Source organism: Typopeltis vanoorti, chromosome 15 (assembly GCF_054136105.1).
Source record: "Typopeltis vanoorti isolate ZY-2024b chromosome 15, IOZ_Tvanoo_1.0, whole genome shotgun sequence".
Taxonomy (NCBI): Eukaryota; Metazoa; Arthropoda; class Arachnida; order Uropygi; family Thelyphonidae; genus Typopeltis; species Typopeltis vanoorti.
Window position 1 is genome coordinate 17,017,872 of NC_143563.1, and position 13,313 is coordinate 17,031,184.

Below are 13,313 nucleotides of genomic sequence, written 5' to 3' on the forward strand. Positions count from 1 at the left end.
ACAAACATACAATTGGGACCAAAGGTTTACAAAAACACCTATATTTTTTATAGGTGTTTTTGTAAACACCTATAAAAAATATAGTCATAAATTGTAGTTTTTCGTACATAAAAAAATAAAGTTATTTCGATGTCAATGGTTTCATAAAATCTAATAGATTCGTCTGATGGCATAATGTCTTTTTTTTTGTCATGCAAAATTTCTTCATAGCAAGCTAATGATTTTTTTATTCCTTGCCTTGTGGCTACAATTCATTCCTCGTTAGAATCTATGTCCTCCAAAATCTGTAAACCTTTCTTTTATGATTGTTCTTATTGTGGATTTCTGTAGATCGAACTTCTTTGCTAGCTCACAAATTTTCATTCCGCCTTCAAAATCATTAATAATGTTGAGTTTTGTTTCCAAATTCAATGTTTTTCTTTTCTTGCTAGCTGTAGAAGAATCAGACTTGCTTCTTTTGGATGACATGATTATTTTTTATGTGATAAAAATTTTATCAAGAACATAACATTAAACAATCGCAAGGTTTGTAGACTATAAAAATCATGTATGAATGGAGACCGTGCGGAACACGTCAGTGCTTGTTCACAGCATGTGCAACGCTGGCGAATGCGGCCAGCACCGGAAAGATACGACAAGTGGTGAGGCATGAAGTGTGACGGGAATACGTACATATAAGAAACCGCATAACTCCGGATTCGCATAAGTCAGGGTTATGACTGTACTTAGATTTTGCAAAAGCTTTTGATAGACTGCCACGTGGCAAGCTGTTAAATAAACTGAAACAGATGGGGCTGGATAACGGACTGGTGAATTGGATAAATAACTGGCTATCATATAGGTATTAGCAAGTTGTATATGGAAGTGCAGTATCCTGATAGAGGAAAGTCACTAGTGGTGTGCCACAGGGGACTATCTATTGTCATTGGCTATTGATTATATATTAATGATACTGGGATGGTTTAACTGGGGATATGCAACTATTTGAAGATGATGCAAAACTGGGGGGAGGGGGAACAATGTAGAATCAAGCAGATGTTTTTGCCTTACAGGTTGAATAGATTGTATGAATGAGCAAGTAATTGGACAAGTAAGTTCAACGTTGCAAAGTGTAAGGTTTTAAAATTTGGTAAGTAACAATGGGATGCAAAGTATACACTTAGTAGGGAAATTTTAAATTTTAAAGGAGCTAGTGGAGATGAGAGAGAGATCTAGGAGTAGTGGTGGACAAAGATCTTAAGTTCAGGGACCACAATCACAAGTTGTGAAGTCATCACATTGGATAATGGCAGTGATGTGGAGGACCTTCACATTAATAGAGATGTAAGCAGATAATGTGATGATAAAGTATTTAAAGAATAATAACACTTACATAAGGAGGATTACTTAGGATGACTTACCAAAATTGGGAAAGTTTAAGAAAGTTGTTGAGCATGGCCCCCAAAACAACTTTTCTAATATAGTCTTTCAAGTAAAAAATTATTTTTGTGTAGAACTTTAGTTTTATTCCAGTGAATAAGACAGAGCTGGCCAAACTTGACTGATCAGACCCATGAAGAAGAATATAATCTTGATGTTCTTCTAGACAAATCTGAGCTAACTGACTGATCTTCCCATTAATAATAATAAAGGCAGCATCATAATGGGATTCTGTAAATTCCAGGATGAGAAAGTGGAGGGATATTTGCCTTTCTAAGAAGAAATTTAATTTCCTAAATAGATGGAAAAAAAACTTCATAGATTTGGCAAAGAAATCTTGTAAGTCTTTTTGACACTCCCTTTACACATGGAATGGAAATTCTAGAAATTTCTTTTAGATTAGGATTTGGATGAATGCCATAATTATTTAATTATTTTGCAGGTTATTTTGGTCTTGTATCCATTAGAGATGAATGTAGCTCTGGTAAATAACAGTTCTTTATTTAAAAGATAACGAATAGAACACAGTTTATGCACATGATGAACCAAAGTTTTAATAATGCCATATTTCTGACAAGACTAAAAATGTGATGTACCATTATGAGTTGTTTTCTGTATACAGAGAACTGCACATATTAGGTTATTGTAAGACAAAATGTCCAGAAATGGGAGACTATTGCTTTCTTCTACTTCAAGGATAAATTTAATTCTTGGGTGTGCTGAATTAATTTTCTCTAGAAATTCATGAAGCTCCACCAAATAAGAGTTCCAGAGAGCAAATATTTCATCAACATATTTATATCAAACTGAAGAATTAGGAGAAAGAACATTAATTATATGTTGTTCAAAATGTTCCATCTAATAATTTTCTACAGTCGGAGAAACAGGACACCCCCCTAATTGCAGTCTGTTTATTTTATCTGTTTATAAGCTTGTTTTAATAAGAAACATAACCTGCATTTAGGACCAAGTTTTTAATTCAAATTATTTTACAATATCAGGAGGAAAATCATTACATAATAATTCTATTCTATCAGGCAAGACAGATGTTCATGAAAAATGAGACTACATCAAAACTAATTAAAAGATCTGTTGGATGCAAAGATATTTAGGAAACTGTATGAAAACTTTATTCTGGAAATCCTCTGAATTTTTAATGACGGAAGACAAATTTCCAGTGAATAAGGAGAGAAGCTCCTTATTCAATAGACAGATGTTTTGAGAGTTTATAGATTGGATAATCTATACAGTTTACCATTGGTCCTAAAGGAACATTTTCTTCATAAATCTTAAGAAGACCATAATGTTGAGGAAGTCTAGCATGAAAAAACTCTAAGTTTTTGATAGATTTTGTTTATGTTGATCTGCAATTGAATTAGATCTCTGGAAATGCATCTATGTGTGGAATGATCCCAAAGTAGAAGATTAAGTTTTCTAAAATAGTTATTTTTATCCAATGTTTTGGTTCAATGAATTTTCCAGTTCAAGTGTCTGAGTTATAGAAATTTTTTACTTGGTAAGGTAACTAGCCTTATGCAAAGCCCCCAACCTGGAGGACTAGGGTATCTCTTAGTCTGGCCCTTACCTCTTGACTTGTCCAGCTAGAGAGGCCCTACCAGTAGCTTAGCTAGTTAGCATAGCTCTTGAGGTCATTGGTGTGCAAGCTTATTTACCACATCAAGGTGGAGATACTATTTAGGATGGAAAGATATTGGCTGCCAAAAGAAGTGGATAGATATAGACCAAAGAGAAAGAGAGCGAGAGAGGAAGACCAGCAGCATGATAGAAAGATAGGTGAAGCCAAAACAGGTAAATGCCTAATCCTTGAAGAGAAGAAGTTATTTTTACCACAAATTACAACTGCACTTCCTTTGTCAGCTTTTTATAATAATATTCCTATTGTGCTTTTATGATGATAGAGCTAAAACTTTATTTTTAGATAAATTGCTATAAGGAGGCACAGATTTAAACATGATATATGCTGCTTGAAAATGAATTTTACTACTAAAAAAATTAAGGGTTCGGTTAAAACTCTCCAAAAGATAAACATCCTCCACTTGTCATCCTGGCATTTATAATATCCTGCAGCCTTTGTTATTATGGGCATATCGGTCGTTCAGCTCAGATTTATCTAGCACACCAAGATTTTATTCTACTTCATGAGTCTGATGAGTGTGCTTTGACCAGCCATGCCTTACTACTAGGCATTGAATTCATTGGAATAAAACTAAAGTCCTACACAAACAAACAAAGCAAACAAGGTTTGCATATGGAGTATCTTTATGACTAGGCTACTTGTACATAGAAGCTGATGACTTCACATCGATTGCTTTAGTATCCCTTCACATGCAGACAAAGAATATGATTTCTTCGCAAGTATAATAATAATAATAATTATTATTAGACACCTCCAGGGAGTCCAAAGATTCATCAAGGGAGGGCACTTGCTCTATAACTCCTGTCTCTGCCACTCAATCCACCAACTGACTGCAACTACACCAACGCCATCTACCGCCAACCACCACCACTGGTATTTCCAAAGACAGTCACAAACATCCATGTCCACGGCAGGATTTGAACCCATAGCCTTTTGGCTGGAGAGTGGATACGCTAAGCACTCGGCCAACCAGGCTGGCCGAGTGCTTAGCATAGTGGAATGGTGAGTGGGATGATATGAATCAGTGGTGGCCGGTGAAAATTTTAAGTGGGGGTGCTGCATATACAAAAAAAAAATTTTTTTTCCTAATCAGTAACGAATTTATTAATAAATAAATGTACATATTAAAAAATTGCTTTATTAAAAATATTCATCCTCACCACGAACAAACACCAATAATAAAAGTTTCGTATCAATAGCAATGACAAGCGCAAACAAATATCGCAAATATTGGCGTCATCAGATCGCAGTGCATTTGTTTCATGTAACGATTTCATGATTAATATAAATAACATAATTAATTATATTAATTAATTAACATAGTTATTTTAACAAAATAAAATAAGATTTACAAAAAATAGTTCACCACGAACATGCACCAATAATACACGTTTCATATCTCACAGAAATAACACATGGAAGCATATGATACACTGCCCAAACAGCAATCTCGGAATGACGTAACATGCAATGACAAGCGCAAACGAATATCAGCATTAGATCGCAGTACATTTGTTTCGTAATCTAAAGCGTTAATCGAACAATTCCAATTATTAACTATTCAATCAATGTCAAAACATAAGCTGTAACCTTTAACATGTGGTATTGCATTTATATAATGTTGTAAGCATTGTTATTATTTATAAACACAGACAAAATTTAATTTTTTCATTTTTTCCTTGAGTGCTGCAGTGCCACAGTGCTTATATACGAGCCACCACTGATGTGAATTATAATTTACTTTGTAACCTTTGTAGGACAAGTGAGATACCTCTAAATAATAATTATAATATGTTATTTGAGCAATATTGATCAAGGAAAAGAAAGAGTAGTATAGTATTCAATGTTTAACATTAAAAGTAAACTTCTTGATTGACAAACAATTTCAAATGGAATGATGTGAATAAATTTAAAAATGAGAAGTTGGAAAATGAGATGTATTTAGGCAAAAAACATAATCAGTATGACTTTCCATGTTTCTCATGTGTTCTCCATAAGTGCATTTATTATTACAGGCACTGCATAAAGCCAGAAGACTCATCACACAATACCTATCATAAACAACAAATTACACGATAACCACAGTAATTAATAAATTTAGTTTAATCCTTTATCCAAGTGTGAGCAAACAAAGTTTGCACCTGACATCTTTCTCTAAATCCAGAGTAATTTAATAAAAAGTGGCACACCGTTTGGCAACTCCTATAGGTAAAGATGACCTCGCCATGGCTGCTGCCTGGCATCTCCACTTCTGGGCCGCTCCCACTGAAGAGACCTCAATAAAGGTTGAAACTAGTCTGGGTAGTGGCCCTTCCTTTAATGCATAACATGATACATATCCACGAGGAGATGTGTTTTGCATTATGGGAGATACTGAGATAGGAGTGATGTTAGCTTGGTCCACCTTTGCTACGAGTTTCCCAGTGTTGTACTACCTTATCCCAGTCCTGAAGATATTTTCAGGTGCAAACTTTGTTTGCTCACACTTGGATAAAGGATTAAACTATAGTCTAACCAAGTGAAAATTAAACTTTCACAGAAATTAACTTTAATGAAATGAAAGTATGGATATTTTGTACTGAAAATAACAGTACATCATCAGTGCACAGAAAAAGGAATACAAAGTACATACAACAATTAGTTTAGCAATTAAAAACAGTTACCTTTTGCTAGAAATTAATATATTAATAAATAATTTTAGAACTGTTTTTGATATTTACATAAAATGAGAATCTTCCAAACTTTTGGAAGAGAGAGAGACAATCACTCCTATTCAGGTTTGGCCAATGTAAAAGGGATTCACAACTTTCTTTGTAAAGCCATTCATTCATATTTAAAACGGCTTATATGGAGAAGATGAGCTTCATCCCTCTGGATACTGTGTTTAGTGTCAATACTATATTGTGCCAGATTTTGAGGTTTCACGTATTCAATGTAATATCAACTCATTAATTATTTTTTCCACAGAATGGCCTATCTGCCCGAAATATGTCAAATTACATTCACAAGGATATCTAAGAATGGTAAAACTACCAGCATTTTTTTTTTCCATGGTGAATTGAATGCGTGGATGAAGGCTATTTATAAGAAAGTGGTAAGTTCATTTTCAGAATGAGGCCAAACAGCAAAAATCTACATAATGAAACCAAAGAGAGGATTGGGGATGAATGAATGAGAACAAAGTATCTTACAGATGGTTCAAAAATGAGTTTGCCAAAGGTGGAGACAGAGGGCTACCCAAGGCAGTTCCTTCAACCTGACTGCAGATATCTTGTTTTTTCCAGTTGAAATATCTTGATCTTCACTACATCAGGAGAGTAATCATCATATAATAAATTAACAGTGTCAGATAATGGAATTGGTAATGAGGGAAGAATGTCAAAGCTGACTAACAAATCTGACTTTTGTATTTGAATATTCTTGATTTTTTCAAGAAAATGTGTGGAATTCTTGATGAATGATCTGGATTCTGATATTTTTTTGTCTACTTCTGCTTAATCATGTTACTCATACATTCAATTTCTACTTGATTTATCTTCCTGACTCTAGATATGTTATCTGCTACTATGTCCTTTAAACATTCCTTGACCATTTCCCATGCACTGCTAACATCCTTCTCCTACAGTTTCTCATTCCATGGCACTGCTCCAAGCAGTTTCCAGAGTCTGTCAAAATTACCAGTGCTCTAATTCCATATATATATATATATATATATATATATATATATATATATATATATATATATATATATCCCTTCTTAACTAACCTTTCGCACAATTAGGCTACCTTCGATGTGAAAACCACATGATCACTCAGTTGGTGCTCATCTTGGTTATACACAAATCCTCTGATGTAATCATAAGATCTAGCATTTTCAATCACCTACTACCTTCCATCACATGCTACCTGAGTAATCATTTTTTTATAGCTGAATAAATTCAATTTCCCTCCATCCCCATGATCTTTATTTCAGTCTATGTCCCCATAGTTGAAGTTCCTATAATAATTACTTGTCCTCCACTCATTGAGCTATTTGCCAATGTATACCATCCAATTATTTCTTGTATTCCCTAGCCAATAGTAGCAAATTATATGTAATGTCATGTCTTACTGGGCAATTACAGCCTAGTAATATCCCTGTTACATCCTGAATGAAACATTTATTAAAAGAAATTATTAATTTCTTTTAATAAATGTTTTAATAAATTTCTTTTAATAAATTATTTATAAGCCATGACTGCAAACTAAGTTAGATATAGACGAATTGAAGTAGATTGTAAATGTGTATAAGTGCTAGAACTTTCACCTCTGTATATTATTCTGAGAAGGTCCCCTTGGATAAGAGTCTCATCTATCTTATGATATTGGCTGGTGCAGCATATCAAATAAATTCATCAATATTTGATCAGGAGACAGTCTCAAATAGTAGAATTAGGGGCTTCGTTCCTAACTAAGATAAAGCCTCTAATAATTAAAGAATACACGTGACTGGTCTAAGAAATGGCCCAAATTATAGATTGAGTACAATACAGAGAGTGATAGATGCAAAACTGAATTGAGTGTTAAAGATAATTGAGAATTAGAAGAGAGTTAATCATAGCATAGTAAGGCAAACATAATAGAACTAAAATATAGAAAAGTACGAAGAACAATGACATAACCCCCCCCCCATCCTGTTTGTTCTGTCCACCATGAAAATATTATATGACCAGATTCTATCAAATAATGATATCACCTTCTATCAATCACTCTGCCCATAAATTTTGGCCAAGAAGGATTAACCAATGGAGAAAAAAATCCATTCTTTTGTTCAAAATGCCTGAAGCATTTGGAACAAAAGGATGGATATGTGTACATAAACATGTAGTAGCTTCCTGGGAAACAACTAACATTACACTTTGTACTGACCACCCCATTCTGATTTACACTCTCTCTCTCTCTCTCTCTCTCTCTCTCTGACTCATTTGAATTATAGCCCTCCTCAATTCACCTCTATCATAACATGGCAACTCACTATTTTTCCTCTATCATTCTTCTCTTTTGCTACTTCTAAGTTTTCAATGTCTCCTTCATACCATATTTGTCACCTTTTAGAACATTTATATCTGCCAAAATGATCAAACTCTTTCACTTTATCTTTCTACATGCTAATAGTCTCACTAACATCGTTAATCTTCACACCTGAGAAGCTCAATTTCATCACACTCCCATCAAAATACTGCTATGATCATGGAATCTATACACAAAATCTCCAGAATTCCGTTCTCTTCTCAGCAGTACCCAGGCATTTTTGCATTCTTTCATGTTTCATGCTTTATAAATGACTCTGCATAAGCATGTTGTCTCTCTCGTTACAATTAACTCGTCATTCTCAACTTCTTCCATGCTTTCATTCAACCTTACACTAGCATTTCTCATGCTCTCCTCTCCTTTCAATGCAAAGTATGACAGATACTGTGCAAATGCTGAAGCATTCTTGACATGATGTTTAGGGCCTACCTCAATGAGTCTAAGGACTCCTTGGAGTTGCCCATAATAATAATAATAATAATACTCTCGCATTGCTCTCATGTCTGCATGTCTTCATTTATCTCTCTTTTTTTGCACTTTTATTCCTTCAACTACTAATCCTACTAAATTTCTTCTTCTTCTTTGCTCTATTATTCTCTTGAGTCTCCTACACTTCTACCTAGAATAAATAAAACCTTAGCCTATCCATGATATTAATGTACTAAGGTTTACAACCTTTTGTAGATGAGTCTGCTAAAAATAAGACATACTTATCCGATATATGAGGTATCAAATGTCATCTGAAACCTGAAACATCTAAAGGTGACTTGAGTAATTGGTATAAAAGTTTTACAATGGTTACATTGCATGACTGGGAAAAGCTCATAGTATCTATCTATAAAAGGATAATGAAATGATTGTCTGTACCATCATGGAAGTTGCTATGTAACTGCACAAGTCTCAAAAAAAAAAAAAAAAAAACTTATTTATTTTCTCATTTCAACTATTATTATTATTACGGGCAACTCCAAGGAGTCGACAGACTCATCGAGGGAGGCCCTAACACCACGTCAAGAACAACTATGCTTACATCTAGTTAGCTGCATCTCTTTCAGTAGCTGAAACTGGATGCAATTCAATTCAGTTATTTTCTAAATGCTTCTATATTTCCTTTCATCAGTGATGGTCCTTAATGCCATTTATAAGCCAAATATTAGCATCAGAAAATTAACAAATAACAACAAATATTATAAGTTTCTTTATTAAAGTTGAAGGATACTTAGAAATCTCTCTCCTAATTTAATTAAATATTTTTGAAGGAAACATACACAATGCTTATCATTGATAAATATTCAATATGAGCACAAAATAGTTTGCAATCTTACTACAAAAAGCAAAGTTATTATTATTATTATTATCAAACCTCCATGGAGTCAAGTGCCCCACTATTACACACGCAGTTTATCATACCGTGTCTTAAATATATTCACTGTCTCTGCATTTGCAACACCCTCGGGCAATGCATTCCAATCACCCACCACTCTCCATGCAAAAAATCTGCTCCTCACTCCCTTGCTCATACCTTTCATATACCGCTTCTATGAAACACCTCTTGTTTTCCCTTTGTTCTTCTCCATTATATGTAAAACATCATCCATATTAATCTGGTAATACCCCTTAATAACTTATATGTCCCAAACATATTCCCCCTCTCTGCCTCCTCCATCTCCTATCCACTAGTCTTTGTAATTTACATATCTGTCTTCATACTCAACATTCCACAGACCAGAAACCACCTTAGTTGATCTTCTCTGGACCTTTTCCAATATCTCCTCATCGTTTTGAAAGCCAGGTGACCAAATTTGTGCACAACGTCCATATGTGGCTTAATCGAAGCCATATTTTTGGCCAGCCTGGCTGGCCGAGTGGCTAGCATATACGCTTTCCAGCCAAAAGGCTGTGGGTTCGAATCCCGCCATGGGCATGGATGTTTGTGATTATCTGTGCTAATACCAGTGGTAGTGGCCGGTGGTAGATGGCATTAGTGTAGTTGCAGTCAGTTGGTGGATTGAGTAGTGGAGACAGCTATAGAGCAGGTGCCTTCCCTCGATGCGTCCTTGAGACTCTCTGGAGGTGTCAAATAATAATAAAATAATAATAATAATATTTAGTAGAACCATAACAAGCTGACTTCTATACGTTTGTATCCTCAGCATCATTGCCATAATCCATTGTCCTGTCTTCGCGATTCTAGCAATGTGTCCCGAAATTTTAAGTTCTTATCTACAATCACTCCCAGATCCCTCATCTCCACCATTTCCTCCAAGATACTGCCAATAATTGTATACACTGCATTCCGTCTTTCCTTTCCAAATTTTAAAACTGTACACTTTGCAACAATGAACTGGTAACCCCAATTACTCGCCCATTTCGCTAGCGTATTCAAGTCCACTTGCAAAGAAACAACATCGGCTTCACTTCTAATTGTTCTCCCCAGTTGTTTGCATCACATGCAAACAACTGAATATTACAATGCAGACCTCTACCGATATCATATTTTTAAATAGATAATATCGATTGCGTGGATAAAGAAAAATATCTACTTGCTGACCTCATGAAGTCTTTAATAACATTTAACTTTCAAGAATTTTATTTAAAAATGAGTTATTATAACATGTTATAAATCAAAATAACTTTCTACAAGCTTTATAGAAAAGCTCTTCTGGTCAGTGGGGAAGCAGTCATTATTAATTTATTTTAAATTGTCAAAAAATCAAGAGCTCTTTCTAGAGTAGCGACTGAAAGCTTAATCTTAAAAAACACTGCATTCATTTTCATAATATTGAACTGTGCATTATGCAGAATTCAATAATCATACATTCAACAATATTTTAAAACAACTCCCAACATTTTAAAATTTTTATCACATTTCATTACTTTATATGTAGCGCCTGCTCGCGATGAATGCTTGGACTCCTTAGAGGTATCATGTAATAATAATAATAATAATAATAATAATAATGTTTGAATGTGAATTATTAGAATCCAACATAATATTAAAAAACCGAGAATTTGTGTGGGGGGGGGGGATTTTTTCCCGCATAATGCTGTTTGCAAACATTGCCTGCAGAAACGAAAACCAAACTTGTGCAATAAAATTCCATTATTCCAAGATATGAAAAAACGTACCTGAAAAAATATCACTTGATATATACATAATCGAAATTTCCAATTTTGTATAAGTTGACAGCTGCTTATACTTAATTTTTCAGTCAGCTTTTTAAGTAACGAAAGTTCTCATAATAATGCAAATAAAAAATAGCGCATATATCATAATCATAAAACAAAAAATCCAATTCGACAAAAATATTCCGCATTTCGCAACAAATATCCTTCTGTTTGTAACGTAGAGTTGTGCCCTCTGTTGCCGTTTTAATAAACATCAGTAACAGCTGTTTTAAATTATTGATTCTTTCTTGTTGTTTTATAGATTCAAAATTTTAACAAATATTGCAGAAGTTAATAGTTAAAAATGAATAATAATCACAACAGACTGTGTGCCTAAATCAAAAAGGATTAAAAGAATACGTGTTAAATGAATGAATGTGGAAATTAAGCAGGAGAAGAGAAGATTATGAAAAATATATAAACTTGGAAGAAGTGAACAGTTAATACGAGTATAAACCAAACGTTGGCTTCGAAAGATGTGAACAAAAAAATATATACTGCTATTATTATTATTACGTATATTTATAAAAAAAATGAATGCCTTCAACATCGTGCAATAAATGTATCAGAAAATATAATAATTATAATATCTTAATTGTACGTATATCAGTGCATATAACTCCGTACACATAACAGTAATTACCAGTAATGCTTAGCATATAAGCTATGTATGTGTATGTATTTATATGCACATTCATGCTCATGTATTTATCGTAAATAGTATGAATAATTTTGAGTTTGCAAAAAAATATATATTATCATTGATAATCCGCGATAATCTTTTTTTTTTATTTTATATACACTTTCCATGATGAGGATACATTTTTTTTTTTTGAAAAATTGCAAAAAATAAAAGGAATGGATTTTGTATTTGTTATTAGAATGTGATTTTTTTAAAAGAGAGATGAGTTATGCAACTGTAAGAATGGAAAACTTACTGTACAAATAGACAAAGAAAAAAATTGGACAGATTTTTATCTTTGCTAATAAAGATTGCACGAACATATTTATGGATATAATTGCGGGACCCGGAGAAACTTTTCCTGGTACGCCTTATGTGTACCAAGGAAAGTGTTTCTTAAATGTTGAAGTCCTTTGTCTAGTACACCCTTGTCAGTGATGAGTCGGTGGGCTCTTGCTCCTTGTGTGGAAATAATACCCAATTTTTGAGATCTATAATGATGGAAAAAGGCATTTAGATATCTGTCAGTATGCGTAGGCTTTCGAAATATACACCCTCTTTCCAAAAAGAAACCAAACTTTTCGAAAATAGGAGAAACTAGTGGCGCCACCTGTTGTAACTTTTTGTTGTCGCAAGCGTCAACAAAAAGTTCATTAGTGTTGTGTCAACCGTTTATGACATTTGTTTCATTAGATGCCGAGTTATAGTGCCAAGAGTGACAGTGTGTTTTGACGAACTGTCGGAAAATGAGTTTCAAACAAAAGCTGCGATTGACTTTTGTGTTAAACTTGGTAAAGGTTTTACCAAAATGCATCAAATGTTTCAAAAAGCATATGGTGATGAATGCTTATCCTTACTCAAATTTACGAGTGGTTTAAGGAATTTCAAAATGGTCGTGAGACACTTGAGGACGACGAAAAGCCAGGCTGTCCAAAGACTGGACTGAGCGAAGTTAACATCCAAAAATGTGCGTGATTTCATTAAAGAAAAATCTGTGAGATTGATTGAAGATGAATTGGGGATTCCAAAATCAACAGTGCACAACATTTTGATCGAGAGTTTGGGCCTTCGTAAATTGAATTCGCGATCTGTTCACAAGTTGACCAATGACCAAAAAAGGTATCTAATTGAACACTACAAGGACCTCATTAATACCGCTCTTAAGGACTCAAACTTCCATGAAACGATCGTTACTGGTGACGAAACGTGGTGTTTTGAGTATGAGCTCGAAACAAAGCGCCAGAATGCTTAGTGGAGACCACCAGAAGAGGGCATCCGAAAAAAATTCGCTTGGAAAAGTCAAAAGTAAAGACAATT

The 13,313-nt window shown here is 34.1% G+C and overlaps 1 protein-coding gene across 1 annotated transcript in view; it reads right to left on the bottom strand.

The window, feature by feature from the left end:
- The window catches only part of LOC150098421 (uncharacterized), a 215,367-nt gene extending 203,950 nt beyond the window's left edge, over positions 1-11,417 (bottom strand). The window contains exon 1 of the mRNA XM_090404580.1: positions 11,276-11,417. The gene's annotated coding sequence lies outside the window, so the exon portion shown is untranslated. The remainder of the gene's footprint in view (positions 1-11,275) is intronic.
- Between the last annotated feature and the right edge of the window lie 1,896 nt (positions 11,418-13,313).